Genomic DNA, 15,367 nt, shown 5'->3' with positions numbered 1-15,367 from the left:
AATTCTGTGAAGAGTTTGGATTTAAACAGTCAAAACTAACCTTGATGCTGCTATTGCAGAGTATTTTATGTTTTTTTATTTATTTTGTAGCTGCTGAAAATTCAAGGAAAGGTCATGGCTTCCTCGATGAAAAAGTCAGCTTTGGAATTCCTCCTTTTTCAGGAGAAAGCTCAGCATCACGGAATACTTTGTACCCTTCTATAAATAAATAAACAACAGGCTACCTATATATTTCTGCATTAGAGGATATTTTAAAAACAACAACTTGTCAAAATGGTAGTGGCTTCATAAAAACATTAACAAGCTATTCTTAGGTGCATTACGCCATCTCGATGCTTCTCTACACATTGCTTTGTCCAAAAATGATACAACAGATTATTTGTCATTGTGATTTTGGACCAATAACCAACATACATGGTTGTAACCTTACTCTTGATTTTTTTGCTTCGTGTTTGGCAATATTCTTCTCATCAGATAGCTTGGCAAGCTGCCGTAGTAACTACAAATTCAGCATCCAATGACAATAAAGTTGTCGAATGTGGGTTCTTTGGATTTCATTATATTATCCTTGATGCAATCTACATTGTCATAGTAACTTTGATGAATTTATTACTAAAGGCAGAAGCCAAAGAATGACAAAATAGCAAAAAGTGATTACAAATCTGCCCAACTTATTACTAAAGGCAGAAGCCATAGAGTCGAGAGCCCATTCCTTCACATGGGTCTTTTGCCAAATTGCACACCTCCACATGGTCTCTTTTTCGATTCCTAAAGTGGCAAATATTCCTTTCTGACCATAGCGACTATATACCAGCTAGCAAGCATAACCGCCAGATCTTCTTCCCGATCTTCCCTTTGCCCCCACCATGCCATGACAGCGAAGATTATCAATTGAACTTGGCCTATCACCATAAGTTTAAAATTGTTAGTGTTAGTATAACAGTTATAGTAGGTAATTCTTTTCTTAGTATCTCAACACCCTTTTTGCAACTATAAGGTGAAGCTTGACTGGACTTTTGTGTCTTAATAATAGGCTTGTTGCTTGCACAGTATCGGAAGTGTTTGTAAGAAATAACAAGTATTGGTAAACATGAGAATGAACATTTTCTTCCTACAATTTATGCTGATATTCTGACTCGTGTTTCATAGGAGTTTTCACCAGGATGCAATCCTTCAATTTTGAATTTCTCAAGAAGATATTACATACTTATCTTGTGATATAGAAAAATTATCATCATCGAATTGCTTCACTTTCAACATATGGAAGTAATTCACCAAGCCAAGATCATTCATTTCAGACTCCCTCATCATGCTCTTTTAAAATTCATCCATCAAAGCATTTACTACTACCAGTGAATATCCAGTTGTATACATAAATACAAACAATGGATAGCTTTTCTTAGCCTTTTGACTTGACATACAAGGTTTGCTTTCTGATTCCTTTGAAACCTATTTTGAATGAAGTGTCAGTCAATCCACCTTACCAAAACCTTGGTACTTATTTACGGCCATAGAGAGCTTTTCTTATCTGATTAATCCTGTTTCATCGCCTAACTTCATAGCCCCGTGGCTGTGCACAAACTTTTTCATCCAAAAAACCATTTGAAAACCTATTTTTTTCTTTTTTTCAATGTCGTTTATTTTTTCAGCGATGGCTTCAAACCATTGCTTGTGCTTTATGACTCCCTCTAATCAAACCGGCTCTTCAATTTGAGTGAATTGACACCTGTCAGATATTTCTCTCAACAACTTCATCTTCTTTGCTTTATGAAGAACTTGACATGAAAGATAAAATTGGTGTTGCGGAGAGAGTTCCTGGTGAAGAAGGATTTCAATCGAAATGATTTCCATCACCCGACCTTCTTCCTCTTGAATTTCATTTGGAGTCTTCTGCAAAGAGTCATCCCTTTCCCATTCTCTCGTTGATCAAAAATCACATCATCATTATCATCATCTAAAGCCTTTTATCCTAACTAACTGAGGTCGGCTACATAAATATTTTTCTGCCATCCCACGCTATCAAGGGTCATAACTTCAGTTAGACCAAGTCATCAAGTCTTTTCTTACTACCTCCACCCACGTCCTTTTGGGCCTTCCCCTTCCCCTTCCCCTTTTGGAGCTTCAACTTGTACCAACTCACTCCTAGCTGGCACAATTCTTGGTCCCCATTGCACATGACCAAACCATCTAAGTCTTCATTCTCTCATCTTATTACCTCTTGGTGCTACTCCTTAATACCCTCGAATCGAATGCATTGATTTCTAGTTCTATCCGTCCTTGTCTTACCACTCATCCATCTCAACATCCTCATTTCAACTACACTCATCCTGTGAACATGTTTATCAAAAATCACATCATGCCTAATAATAAGCTTCCTTGTGGGGGGATTATAAAACTGACAGCCTTTAGTTTCGACAATATAACCTACAAATACACATTTCATAGTACTTATCATCCAACCTTTTGCCTCTTTTGAGAAGGAACATGAACATAAGCAATGCAACAAATTCCAAGCACTTCAAGCTTCAAAAGTGCTTATGTCGTGTAGTGATGAATTGGGACTCTAGTTTTGCATCTAGGCCATAGTGGACAAAAACTGCAGCTTGTTGTCAATTGCCTATGAATAGGATTCTTGGTGGAAGATGCCAAATTCTTTAGGAAGAAAATTCACCACCCGTATTTGTATGCAGTGCTAATAAAGAAGAACCACTTTGCTTTCCAATGTAGCTTTAGAACTTAAAGACTGACAAAACATCGGATTCTAACTTTGAAAATTGGAGACATGTCATCATACTAATGTTATCCACAAAAACAACAAAGTACTTGCTCTTGTTAAGTGATGGAATTTACATTGCACCACAACCTCATCAAGTTTGAAGCTCGCCATGACTGCTACTTTGGAAAGAGCATCCAAATGATGCTTTCCAAGCACACAATTTTCACAAACTTTATCAACATGTTGATTGAAGGCAAACCATTCACCATATTCTTTTCAGAAAAGTTTCAAGCTCTTAAAACTCAAATGCCCATATCTATGATGCCATAGAAAATTGTTGTAGACGATACTCTCAGAGCGTGCTTTTCATCTTGATCAAGACTAAGGGAAACATCATCCTTTTGGCCATTGAAACTTCAATAATAAGATGAGAACTGCTCGTCTTTATACGTGACATATGAAGTTTTCCAAATCATACGAGTATATCCCTCAATTCTTAATTGCACCAGACCCAACAAACTTCTAAATCAAGAACACACAGGAGTCAAATCATTTCCACACGAATTTTCTGTTATACCTTTTCCTTGAGCTTGAAGGACATTTCAATTTCCCATTTTCACTAGTTTGTCACAAGCTTGCCCAAATAGATAAAGGCTTCCACTTTCCCGTCATGTGATTACTGCATCCACCACCTATGTGCCAAATGTTTCCAGCATATTCTTTTGCATACTGCTTATGGTTAGAAGGGGGGTCCACACAGCTATAATCTTCTCTATTCAACGGTGGCTTTTTTTTTTTTTGTTTTAAAGTCATCTTCTCTATTCAACAACTTGAATAAAGCTTTCATAAGACATTAAACATACTGTTCTCTAAGAGAAACTAGTAACAACACTAAGAAATAAGGAGAGAGCACAATAACAATAAGATAAGTGGGAGTGCACACATGAGATTTGTGTGTAACTGTGAGTCATTGGCTTTTTGGCATACTCTGTATTTGTTTTTTTTTTTCCTATGCTGTTATCTTTTGATAAGAGCTTCCTTGGTAGGTTTCTTAGTGGAATCCAACTCCCTCCGACTTGGGAGTTATAATTGATCCACTTGCCTGAGGTTCAGGATTGGTTAGAGTTGGGAAGTGTTAGGCTAATTAGGAGTTAGAAGCTATTTACACCCTGTTTGGCACCCTGAAGTTGCTTGTGACCGGAGGTAATTGGAGGTAAAGGCACCAAAATCCAGCGTTTGGCACGTGGAACTGGAGGTAATGGAATCAGAGTTAAATGAAAACACACTTTTTGGTGTTTTTTGAAATCCCTTTGTTTTGTTGTGAATCAGAAGTATTTGGTGTGAAATGACTGTTTTGCACCCTTTCTAAAGGTAGGAAAGTTGCACGAGTAACAAAGGTCTCGCTAGGCTACCAGTCCGCCATACACTTTGGCATGCTAATGATTCCTCAAAACAACCCAGTTTTCAGCTTCATCACTAAAATCACACAGATAGAATGATCCGAATTGTCCAAGCGTCTGTCATCTAAATGGACGGTTTTAAAAAATGTCAAGGAGTCGCTCGCTTGTGATCCTTACACCCGAGGCTCAGAATTTCCTCATTTTTGGTGAAAGTATATATTTCAATGAGCGGGTACATACTCTTGCTCAGGTGGTAGACTCTCGAGAGTTTCAACACCCCGTCAAGGGTTCAAGTACCCATAGGTGATGAAATTCCACTAGGGCATGAGTGTGTGGGGGTGTGTGTGCGTGGTTTTTTTTATTTTTATTTTTATTTTTAAGTATATATTTCAATAAGCTTATTACAATCATTTTGTCAAATACCCATACGTGCACTAATTTGGGATATTAAAGCTGATTTAGTTAATCAAATTCACGTTCCTGTGAATATACTACAGAATTCCAATGCATTCCAATTATAGGCATCCAAGTATGATTTTTGGATTCGAATGTATTCCAGTTACAAACTGCCACAGACAACTGACGATTCCAATTCACATGGATTCCAATGTAATTGTGAATTGGATTCCAATGCTTCCAATTACAAGGTGCCAAACAAGCCCTTAAAGACCCTTGAGTGCATTAAACAAGATAGTTATCTAAAAATTAAGCATGAGCAAATATTGCATTTCTCCTTTTCTTACCTTATTATTATTGTGCTTCAGTTCCTTATTTTCTTACTGTTCTAACTAGTTCTCTTAAGAGAGCAATATGCCTTGTGTTTTGTGGAAGTCTCTATCCTTTCTACCCATTAAAAGCAAGAGGGACTGCCATGCACTCACAGATGCACGCACGCACACATGTACTTTTCACAAGAAAATGGATGTGTCTCTAAAAGAATGGAATCTTCATGGCATGAAATTGAAACCTCTTGATTGATGGGATGTGCAAGGAGTATATGATTCCTATCTAGATAATAATACTAGAAGGGAAGAAAAATTAAACTATATATGATTCCTATCTAGATAATAATACTTCTAGAAGGGAAGAAAAATTAAACTATGCATGATTCCTATCTAGATAATAATACTTCTAGAAGGGAAGAAAAATTAAACTATATATGATTCCTATCTAGATAATAATACTTCTAGAAGGGAAGAAAAATTAAACTATCTTCCAGATCTTGCATTCAAAGTTTCTACAGCGAGCATATAGAATAAAGGTTTTTTTTTTTTTTTGAACGCTTATAGAATAAAGGTTATCTAAAAAGAGAGAAAATCTGAACAGGTAGCAAACATCAATAAGTGGGCAACCAACCATATGCACAGGCATAGCAACAAACATGTGCATATACAGTATGGTGCATGCATGTGCACGTGCTCAGCATTTATTAAACCATAGTTCTAAAACTCACTGAGTCAACTCAAAACTCAGCCGAGTCACTCAGCAAGATTTCAAGCCGAATCATTATGAAAGTCGGAACTGCACCTGGCTCAATCCCAACTCAGAAAGACTCATCAACTTGACCACTCTGTCGATTTGACACACTTCGCAGTGACTCAAACTGAGTCACAATTTAAACATCACTAAAATGAGAAAAGGGGGAGGGAGAGAATCAAACCCTTGACCTCAACAATAGGGAGACACATAACCAGTGCATTCTCATGTCATTTGATGACAACTTCTCCATTTTGTGTTATTTATAGTAATTCTGTGTTAAATATATATTACTGTTACTGGTATTTTTATATAACAATTATTAAATATCGGGTCAAGTTGAATAGAGTCTTTGGGTCCACCCAACCTAGCTGAACATAGAGTGGAGTCAAGTTTGAGTTTGTGTGTTTTTACTACATATTAAACCCAATCAACAGAGTGATCTATGGGCTGGCCGACATGTGCTTGATTGGTTGACACACATAGTTGGTTAATTCCTACTAATTTTGATGGTTCATATGCAGGACCGTGTCTATTATCCAAAATCATATTTTCAATCATAGTCATTGAATTCCAACACAAGCTCACCTCTCATCTTATGCATGTAGTTTCCGCTCTCTTCAAAAATTAAATTATCTGCGTACTTTCCTATGGCTACCCTTCTCACTGTACCAGTAAATTTCAAAAGAAACGCACCCTACTCGGGTGGTTTGAAAGGATCACAGCTGAGTCTAAAGAATCCACACTTCCACCCGCACTTTAGAAATACGGTGTAGGCTCGATTGGGCCCATGATCCATGGGCCAGGCTCAGGCTCATTAGGTCCAAGCCCCACAGCTGGCCCATCAATAAGAAGGCTAGCTATGCGAAATCAATCAGCCAGCCATGCAATAAAATTCTATTAGATCTCTTATCCATTAAGCATTGTTCTTGATTACTCTTCTATTTTTGCAATAAGTCATTAATTGTCAATGACATTAAGAACATTCCTTCTTTGTACATCTAAATAGCCAATTCAAGGACCTAAAATTAGTATCTCAAGGCACCTTTAAAATGAATAAAAATTCTAATTATTGTTCGACTTTTCTTTCTTGACTGTTGTATTTGACAACCTAAAACTCATTCAGAATGATTCTCCTAGCCATCCATTCTTCGACTTTTCTTTCTGGACTGTTGTATTTGACAACCATCTATTTCTAGGAAGCTCCATCCCATCCCAGAGATTCTTGCAGACCCATCCAAGGTAGGCCTGCACCATCAACCCATTTGTTCAGATTGCTGCTCATGACACTATTCATGTACTCGGGATCCTCCACCAATAAACCAAAATGACACAGCAAACCAGTTCAACTTTAACAAGTATGACCAGCTTTCCATTCTTTTATTACTCTTTGGCTAGTTTAATAATAATTTCTCATTTGTCTTCTCAGTGTAGTGTGTGTGTGTGTGTGTGTGTGTGTGTGTGTGTGTGAGAGAGAGAGAGAGAGAGAGAGAGAGAGAGAGATCTGGAGAATACTTGATGAGCCATAAAGTTAGCCAGAGAACCATTTATTCATGCATATATAATTACCGCACCAGCCAAAATCACCTAAGAAGACATAAAGCCCATCAATCTGTGGTCTACCATCAATCTTGGTATGGACAGCAATTGTGGTACTCAACAATGAAGCCTAAATGTGTGATTTGTAGGCCAGTCTTGGGTCTCAAGGATATGGGCGGCTGGGCATGGACTGACCCAAACCCCCATATGAAGCCCATTGACATTTTGACACACCAATGTAAGTAAAATATGAGAGTGGACAGAAATGGAGTATATCCATCTGTTTGATTGAGAGTATGAACTTGAATGGAGGACAAACAAAAAAGCTCCTTGGAGATATTATACAATGCCCACCGGCTCAGGAGAATAATATGAAGTGACCACCTGAAGCAGGGGTGCCATCCCTCTCTTTGAGATGCATAGGTAACCAGCTTTAGCCATAGGAACTCCTCTATTGTTTGGGTGTATCCCTATCTCCCTCACAGATGTAAATGAGTGACGGTTCAGGCACCATGCAAGAGCAGACGGTCATTGGTGGGCCAAATCTCAGGGAAAACAACTACGAGATTGTACAATACCCTCAGGGCTTTCAGCTTTGTGCAGGCTGGCCACCCTCTTTAACGGGGTTTTGACTCCATCCAAATAGAGCCGTTTTGCACCAATCTTTTGAGGCAGTTTCACCAGATCCAAACTTGGGAAATCCGATCGTTGGAGATGAGATTCTCTATAAATATCGAATCCAGGATATTAAAATGAGTATGAAAAATTACAGCAAGTATACTCGCCCCTCTGTTCAAGAAGCATCTAGTTCGGACTTTGTACTGAAAATCCTCCGGATTGGAAATAAGAAAAAAGAAAAATCCCAGTCCTTCCATAGGTGACCAACAAAATGGCAATTAAGAATCAAGAGTGTTGCTAAACACATACACATGTGCATTAAAGCTCAAATACACACCACACATGTGCCCGCATGGCATGATATGTCTATGACCCAATCCATCCATTGGAACAGCACCACTATATTGATGCCAGAGCACAAGAATCAAGTTGATCCACTGGTCAGGTGGGCCACAGTTTGCAAAACAATTGTACAGTTCTGAAAAACTTGGCTGAAGTTTTCTAAACTATCCACCAATTACCAATATTGGGGCCTACATGCTGAGTGGACCAGATCTATTTTTGAGAAAACATGTATAAGGTCAGACCAACCTGAATCCTGATGGATGGAATGGATCCTGCACCCATGTGTCATGTGTACATGAGCTTTATCACACAAGCTTAGCATAGCTCGATAAAGAAAATACAGCAACAGTTCACATTTAACAAAGAAATTGGAAAATATTGTGTGGTTAGGATCTTCGAATCTGGGATATTCTTGGGCTCGTGACAATCTACAATGAGGCCCATCATATATACAGTTTGGATCACAGAAAACATAAACATAATGCATAAAGTCTCAGCCCAAGCATTGTATAATACCTCTTTCCCATAAAGAGATCAAAGGAAAGCAGACAAAGAAATCTCAGCTAGATCACTTTAAAAAGAAGAAAAAAAAAAAGAAAAAAGAAAAAGCAGAACTACCAAACAAAGGCAAGTCATTATCAGAGAGATTGACAAAGAAAAAAAAATCATAATCACCATCTCTTTGCAAATTGCAATATTAGAAAGGGGAAGTCTGACCCGATCGGAGTCAACCAATTTCCTCACCTGGTGTGCTGAGCTCGAATTGGACAATCGAGTGACGACCCATGATCCAGACCATTCATTGCATAGGTCCCACTGTGTATGGACGATTATCAAGTATGTACAATTTGTACAGATTGGAAGATGGCAAGGGCGCAATTGGTAGATCTTTACGCAACTAATGCACTGTTGTGGATATTATTTTCTAAAGTGCATTTATCCTCCACCGATCGGGCGGCGAAGATCATCCGATCATTGAGATCATACAATCATGATCACTGACTGCTCTGTATGTGTCGGATTTGTGACCTACCCAAGGTAGATTCCACCTCAGATTTCAACAAATGGAAGCTGCCGCCCACCAATCTCCACCGTCCAACGACGCAGACGGGAATCCCAACGTGCTTTTCAAAACGGAGTCCCGGAGATCCCATTTTTGAAATGCATGCTGGGGTTCCCGCCAACCGTCTTCTGACGCTGTGAGATTGATCTACACTGGAATCAGGTCGTTCCGACAATTCTTTTACTTTCAATAATCCGATCTATCTACCAAAGAGATGAAATCGGGAGATCCATCCGTAATTTCTGAAACAAAAAAAGGGAATTTGAACAAAAAGACGAAGAAGAAGCTAATCTGCAATTTCTCTGATCTACGAAAATCAAGCTGATCTACAATTTCTCAAACGAAAATCTGAATAAAAGATGTCATTTTTCCACCAAACCAGTAACAACAAGAACGAATAACAGCCGTAGATCTCGAATCAAGAGGGAAATGACAGAAACAAAAGAAAAATTAGAGAAATCGGGAAGAATCTAACCGTTGGATCCAACAGAGGAGAGAGGGAGAGCACTGAGGAGAGGCTTTGATTTCGCTGAAGAATCTCGAATTCAGTTGATGCAAGTGGGGAATCGGATCGTATCGGATCCGGCATAGAGAGAGGGATTTGAAGCGATTCCCGACCTGCACCAAGCGAATTCGAGAGAGCAGCGAGAGAAAAGGGGTGAGCACTGGTACTTTGGTGTCGTCCTTTCTTTTTCTTTTTTCTTTCTTTCGGTGACTCGCCCTAAAATGAGAGAAAGTGAGAAGGAGAGGATGAGGATATCTATCATTGGCTAGACTCCAATGTTGGAGACGAATTTCCGACAAAAGTTGCAGAAGGGAGCATGGAAAATAAAGAGCTCCGTGGGGCCCACCTGACATCGGCACCGGGTAACCCGATTGAAAAGTCAAGTGGGCCACAGGGAGAAGTGGGGATAGGGACGGCCACCATTGAAACTTTCCCGCGGCCCACCATAATGTTCATGTGTCATCCAAACCGTTCATAAGGTGAGCCCAACTAGGGTTAAGGGAATAACCAAACACCAGACTAATCCAAAACGTAGGTGGGCCCCAAGGTTTGAATGGAGGTCATTCCCATTCCACTTATCCTTGTGGCGTCGCCCATTTTTAAGTACCAGATATGCCTTAATTTGAAATCGGATTGTCCTACTGAGAAAACTCTGTTGAGCCCACCATAAATGTATGTGGTTTATCCACACCGTCCATCCATTTTTCCAGCTCATTTTAGCTGTTGAGCTCAAGATCGAACCATATCTGAGAATTTCCACCGTTGAAACCTCATTATGGTCGAAGGCAATGTTTATTTGTCATCCTGCATGTCCATGACATCACACGGACATGAATGAAAGGAAAACACGAATCACATAGACATGAAAGAAGGGAAAACACAAATATCAGCTTAATCTAAGACTTCGATGGTCCTTAGTTATTTTTAAGTAGTAGACATTCAATGCACACTCTTTCCTGTGGCCTAGTCCACTTGAGCTTTGGATATGTTTCTTTTTTCGTTCTAAGTACTAAAATTATATGATAAAATAGATGGTTGGAGCAAATAAAATATATAAATCAAGGTGTACCCGTAGAGTTTAATGGTCCACTTGAGCTTTTGGATATGCTTCATTTTTCATTCAAGTCCTAAAATTATATGATAAAATGGATAGATGGACCAGATAAAATATATAAATTAAGGTGTACCCATGGAGTTTACTCATTGCCCTAGGTATAATGAGGGCCTGTTTGGGAGTGTGGATTTGGAACCCCTGGAAATCCTCGTATTGTGTTTGGCACTGTGTATTTAGAATTGCCAATAATCCAAATCCATGGTGTCAAACCACCCATGTTACTCAGTGCGCGATCTGCTTCCCCTCAATTTTAGGCTCACTTGCTGCTTGCCTGCAACTTCGCGGGGCTAATCATGATGTTCACGAGAAATCCACTGCTTCCATCCACTTTGCCACCTTATACTAGAACATGAGACAAAAACAATGGAGAGGGAAAACTTGAGCAAGCAACACAACAAGTTGGCAGGTGACCCCAACACCAGCCAGCTAGCTGGTGTCAAAAGATCGAATCCAAATCTTAGGGGACCACACCACAAGAAAATAATGTTGATTGAATGTCCACCATTAAAAATTTCTTAGGGCTCACTCTAATGTTTATTTGCCATCTAACATGTTCATAAGATCACGCAGACATGGATGAAGGAGAACACAAATATCAACTTGATTCAAAACTTCTGTAGCCCAAAAAGTTTTCAATAGTATGTGTTTAATCCCCACTATTTCCTGCGGTGTCATCCACCTAAGATTTAGTATGTTTCATTTTTTGGGCTTTGTAGACACCCCACGCTAAATAAAATGGAATCTCGCTCATCAACTTTAGTTAGGTCCCGATTAAAGCACCTTTATGGCATAGGACGTGCCCGAAAGGCAACCATCGGGTTGGATTGTCTGCCGAGGTATACGAGTAGCATGATGACGAAGGAGTATGTTCTTAGGCGTACCCACAAAATTAAAAGCTATTGCAAAAATGTAAAAAGTATAACCGGTCCATGGATGACCTATTCCAAGCAGAAAAAGTCTATGGACAATCACGTCTATGTAGAATTGGTCCCTGATCCATCGATTTTGGCTATACGGTGTGTTGGCCCAATCGCAGCACTAGCACCTCGCTCTAATTCACACGGGCCTGCTGCTTTTTGTGGTATGGTTTCGGTTCGGTGCATTCTAACCTTGCTTTCCGACCCTACTTTAACACTTACGTGTCGTCATTTGAGAAGTTTCCTTCACCTATTTAAGCAGCTCGCTGCAACGACAAGAGGGGAGGCCAGAGAAAAACGCCGGGGAGAAAAGGGGAGAGTCCAGAGAGAATAGAAGGGTCTGAGAAGCGACAGTGTTGTAGGAGATCGGTCCGACTGATCCCTTAAAGCCAATTCAGTCGTGGTGTGCCCCTCTTTTCTAAACTACACGTACTTGGATTCTTTTGACCCTCTGCCACTTATGAGTACCTCTTTCTCTGCTAGGCTGCCCTGTTAGTCAAAGCCAAAGTTGAATAAGATACTGAATTCAACGAATAGGGTCATAATTTCAGACATCCAGTCATTCCTTTTAACTTTATAGAATGTTTGATTTTCCCTTTTACTTCTCACACCTCGAATCAAGCTGTATTCTATTATACACATACCAAAATACCATCAATACACATACTCACCCTTTTATTTTTCTACAGTCTTCTAATTACATACTTTTTATTTTACTTGCCTACCTAGGGTCCTAAATTATATGAAGTAATGCCAGATTCCATTTATTTTCTTGTTACTTACCTAGGGTCATAAACCCCATACAGTAAGGCAATGTGCTATTTATTTTCTCTTTTGGCTTGCCGGAGTCTTAAACTCTACGAAGCATGGCTAGATATAGTGATACTTGCATTCCTCTAAAATCCTCTTAAAAATCATACAGTCTCGTAAACTAGAAATCATGCATTGCACGAGTGAAAAATGGTGTTTAACCCCTTCGTTTTCCATAACTGAGACCCCTACCCAAAATCTACAGTCGCAAACCAACCGTAAGAATCAGTGGAGTTGAGGAATTTTGTAATTCTCTGACCTTTAAGCAATTCTATAGTTCTAGCCGAACGTAGATTCCAAGCTTCTTTTGATTAGTGACAACTCCAAGTCAAACACAAAGCACACTTTTATATCTAAATCAACCAAACATTTAAATCAAATCAGAAGTAAAACTAGCAAACAAACAAAAAAAGAAGAAGAAGAAGAAGAAGAATAAGGGCTTCATTCTGCACTATCTCCATGTGCGGGACAACATTATAGGCCAATGCCCTAAAATGAGTTGGAAAAATGGATGGATGGTATGGATAAAACACATACATTGTGGTAGGGCCGATAGAGCTTTGACACCAACTAGCTGGCTGGTGTTGGGGTTGCTAGACAAACCACGTCCACCACTGAAATATTCATGGTGTGCACTAAGATGTTTATATGCCAATTAAGCATGGAAATGTTAAATCCCACTTATTTCCTATCATGTGCCCCACTTGAGTTTTGGATGTCATACTTTTTCTCATATCCTAAATGAGGTGGCAAACAAATGGATGGAGATAATTTCTCACAAAGATTACAATGGGCCCCACCTAACTTCCCACCATAGGACTTTTCTACAGTGGGGATCACAGGCAATCCACATCCCATGAGCTGGATCCAAATGGATGACGTACACACATTACGATGGCCACAAAGCTTTTCGGTGCAAGCTCCCTACAACGATTTTATGAATTTGCTACCTCCTGTGATAGTTTAACACAACTTGAGTAAAACGGTAGTGGCTTTTCAACCATACACATATCATAGTTGTGCTTGTGTTTACACCTATTTTTTGGCGCCCTGATGTGGTTCAATGAAAAATCGCCACATGGTGACACTACATATTTGGCACACATGAAAGTCGTACTTACACCTAAAGAGATCTTCAGCTAATCTTCCTTTGATGTTACGCATTTCGTTATTAATGTGATGACACAAACCCTTACGCATGCCTTTAAGGGGATGAATCAACGCATGTCATGTGGCCACGATCAATGTGCCCATGTAATGAGGCAACGTACCAGTATAACTACAAAAGACCCACCGAGAGAATGGATCTTATCACGTGTTCGGCAATGACACCCTTAGCGAAGACATCTTCCATAGTCCTTCCAAAAGTGGATATCTTCCTAGAGATGTTCGAAGAGTCAGTAATGCTCGAGAATGTTCCAAATATTAAGAAATCAAACCAATGTCCAAGTCAATTCAACTTTGTTTCGGACTCAAGTCGGAAGAGACAGACACATTGACTTGATTAGGTTTCTCTCTTCGTATATTAATCGAATTAAGAGAATGTGAAACTAGATCTGACCTAGTCCAACAACAAGTCGGTATTAGGTGTTAAATCCCACCTTACTCCAAACCCATCACCTTATGAATGGTTAAATGTAGGAGGTGGTTTGATCCAAATCACCCGACACCTTTAAGTGGAGGAGGTGGGTCACCTGATGAGGTTACCGGGTCTTAGTCTGGTTGTCTTCATCAAAGGAACTTCGGTGGTCACAGGCCTGATCTTTAGTGGATCATAAATATCTTCAAGAAGGATCAAATACGAGTAAAAGATCTGAGAAGCCAACAAGTCTGGATTTGGCTGGAGTCCTTTATTTCTAATGCAAGCGGACAATTCTGGATCAATTAAGGAGATTCCTATATCCAGAATTGCTACGTAATCACGAAAGATCCAGAAATAACAAAAAAGCCTAATGAAGTAGTTAAATAGGGATGGACACATTTTATAGCAAGAGAAAGATATAACATGCTAAAGATTTTCAATGATACTTGGAATGCCTTTTACGGAATCACAACTGGCAAGATGATAAGACTTAAAGTAGCTGAGAGGTATTCAAAAGCAAACCAGGTGGTCGAGAAGCATTCAGGAGGTACAGTCGAGCAATCCAAGATACGAAGGCAACTAAGAGACACAGAATCTGTTCGACAGAAGAGGAACAGTCACAAAAGTGAAACGTAATAAGAGAAGGATCTAGAGAGGGGCCCTTCGACTACTGTAACCGCTGGACTAATGAAAGAATCATCTGGAAGAATAATTTACAACAGAGCTCTATTAATAGCAGGAGAAATCTACATAACAAAAATAAATAAATCATCTATAAACACAATCAAATCAAGATAAATCTATCTTTTATCTTAGCTTATCATAAGAGTAACGATAATTCTAACTATATTATTTAGTTGTAATCCAAATCTACGCTCATACACTGGATTTGCTCTTTATCCAATATTACACAGTTCTTTTAAGAGACGTATTCTTGCAATTGCTCCTGCGATTGATTGTGAGTTTTTCCTTTTGTTTGATAACGCTGGTATTCTAAAAAGTAATTTCTTGTGAAAGTCAAAGTGCAACTCATAAACTAATCATCTACAAATAAAATCAAACTAAGACAAAACTATTTTTTATCTCAATTTATCCTATGAGTAGCGATAACACAATAACGGTAATTTTGAGCTATAGTCTTTAGTTGTAATCCAAATATACGCTCATATACTGGATATGTTCTTTATCCAATATCATGCAGTTCTTTCAAGAGACGCATTCTTGTAGTCGCTCCTAGTGACCGATTGTGAGTTTTTTATTTTGTTTAATTACAGAGGTATTC

General features: G+C 39.1%; 1 long non-coding RNA gene across 1 annotated transcript; it reads right to left on the bottom strand.

Annotated features, from left to right (window-relative positions):
- Positions 1-529: 529 nt before the first annotated feature.
- Positions 530-9,966, bottom strand: LOC131235036 (uncharacterized). The gene is made up of 2 exons (XR_009165896.1): positions 9,633-9,966; positions 530-902 (listed from the first exon to the last, which is right to left on the bottom strand). It is a non-coding gene; the product is annotated as an uncharacterized LOC131235036 (long non-coding RNA).
- Positions 9,967-15,367: the final 5,401 nt, after the last annotated feature.

The sequence above is a fragment of the Magnolia sinica genome, chromosome 19 (genome assembly GCF_029962835.1).
Source record: "Magnolia sinica isolate HGM2019 chromosome 19, MsV1, whole genome shotgun sequence".
In the NCBI taxonomy this organism is placed as follows: Eukaryota; Viridiplantae; Streptophyta; class Magnoliopsida; order Magnoliales; family Magnoliaceae; genus Magnolia; species Magnolia sinica.
The sequence above is the reverse complement of the archived record's forward strand: the minus strand, read 5'-3'. Positions and strand labels throughout refer to the sequence as shown.